We start from the raw sequence: 2,397 nt of genomic DNA, 5'->3' as shown, positions 1-2,397 counted from the left end.
CCTTGCTTTTTCTTCCTCTAAGATTTTCTTCTCCTCTCCTCTCTCTTGCCTATTTATTGCCTCGCCTCCTTCCCTTATCATGCGAAGCCCAACATCCAACTCACAGTACAGGGTCAACCAATTGAATGGGTGGACACCTATCAGTATCTAGGTATCATCCTGGACACACACATGAATTTTAATGCTGAGGTCACATACTTGAGAGAGCGAACTGTGGCCCGGACGGCAATCCTCAGGTCGCTAACCTCCCTTTCTGGAGGAGCCAATCTGCAAGTCCTTCGCACATACTATGTACAGGCAGTCAGATCAGTGATCGATTATGCCGCACCTGCACTCACAAATCTATCACACCAACAGTGGAAAAAGCTTGAAGTTGCCCAAAACAATGCTATGAGAGCTGCACTGGGAGCCCCCATGTGGACCAGGCTTGAAACTCTTAGACTGGAGACGGGTTTGCCCTCTCTACAAGAAAGAATATCACAAAGGACAGCTACAATTGTCAGTAAGATAATTATTTCTTCTGATCCAATCCCAGTACGGCAGGCTTTGGTGGTTGGACTAGGCCAAAACAATGGAAATTCTTGGGTTGCAAGAGCAGGAAAAGTCCTAAACAGATTACATTTAAAAAACATGATTCTTGATAGAGAGGGTGATCATCCACACCCAAATTACACTCCTTCCGCGCCGTGGGAAGAGCCTACTTTCAAAATAGTAATAGAAAGTCTCCCAATGAAAAAGGCTGCCTATGATCCGACAATCCTAAGGCGCATAATAGAAGAGCAAATGTATAGCATAGCAGTAGCAGGAGCCACCCACATCTTCACAGACGGATCGGTGGACACAGAAAATGAGAGTGCTGGCGCTGCTCTTTGCACGACCAGCGTTCAGGCATATTGGAGACTGGGAGGACTAGTATCATCAACCCAAACTGAGCTGTTTGCCATACAACAGGCATTCGCATATGTGATTGCACAAAACACTCAAAATGCAATCACACACACAGACTCAAAAGCTGCACTTCAAATACTAGGACAAAAACAGTGGAAAGATAATGTGGAAATAATTACCACCATTTTGTATCTTGGAGCAGTCGCTAAAGGCAAAGGACTCAACATAACTTTAAACTGGATCCCATCCCATATTGGAATCCCATTAAATGAAAAAGCTGATGAAATTGCTAAATTGGCAACTCGTCATCCAGTGATACATAAAACAATTCAACCCAGCCTAGAGAACATAAAAAACATCATCACCAAAAAACTCTCACATCTCAACAAAGCCTACCTGCACCAGAGAATAGCTGAAGGTTCGCCATCTGCAACATGGTATCTTCAGGCAACCAAATTAGAAAGGTTAAATATCCCAAAAGGAATCCACAGGGAAATAGCAGTTAGGCTATATAGACTACGTCTAGGTTACAGATGCAACTGGGAGATTGGTGAACCCCGACAGAGAGAGTGCATCTTCGGCCAAACTGTCACAGAAAAGTCATTACTTCACTATCTTCTGGAATGTGAAGCAACCAATGACCTTAGAAGAGCTTTAAGAGTTCCTGAATCATGCAGTGGCCACCCTGAAGCCATCAACACAGCCACTCTCCTGGTCAACAAAGGTGTCCAGCAGCTGGACACTCTCATAAAGACTGTGAAGCAGTATCCTCCCCCGCGATAACAGCTTGATGGTTAAATGCAACCTCAGAATACTGAGAAAAAAAAATTGTACCACTTACGGGCTGTTCATGCCCGTGCCACCTCTTGGGTGGCATAATCTTTATCAATCAATCAATCTGGTAAGCTCCACGGGAGACATCTCCCGTCACGCAGGGTGCAGTCGCACCTCCGCAGATCTCCAGTATCATCTATTGATACTGGTAATGGTTCAAAAGGGCCACCACTTACGGGCTATTCATGCCCGTGCCACCTTTTGGGTGGCTTAATCTTCATCAATCATGATAAGCTCAGTCACGGGCTCACCATAGCCCGTGCTACATGGACACATGGACACTTCGTTGAGTAGCTAAATCTGAAACAACAACATGGTAAGCTTGATGACGGACCGAAACGTCGTCGTCCCATCACATTGTAGTGTGTGGTCTGGTCATTATACTTTAGCCCCATGGCCTCAAGAGTAAACAATAACACGCGGCTTCCACCTTACCTCGACACTGTGGTGTCTGTGTTGGCTACTGCTCTACTGACTGTCCTGGGCATCCCAGTTAAGTAAGTGATAGCTGGTCCTTATCTTGCTCTATAATACCAGTGTTTTACATAGTTATAACTGCCCTCACTGGCATATTAAACCTTCAGTCACTTGATCAATGTTGAAGCTGGCTGACCACTCCTCACACGCTCAGCATCCCAGTACTTACTCAACATTTTCTGCTGTCCCTAAGTTGTG

This window comes from Procambarus clarkii, unplaced genomic scaffold (assembly GCF_040958095.1).
Source record: "Procambarus clarkii isolate CNS0578487 unplaced genomic scaffold, FALCON_Pclarkii_2.0 HiC_scaffold_129, whole genome shotgun sequence".
Taxonomy (NCBI): domain Eukaryota; kingdom Metazoa; phylum Arthropoda; class Malacostraca; order Decapoda; family Cambaridae; genus Procambarus; species Procambarus clarkii.
Note: the sequence above shows the minus strand (reverse complement) of the source record.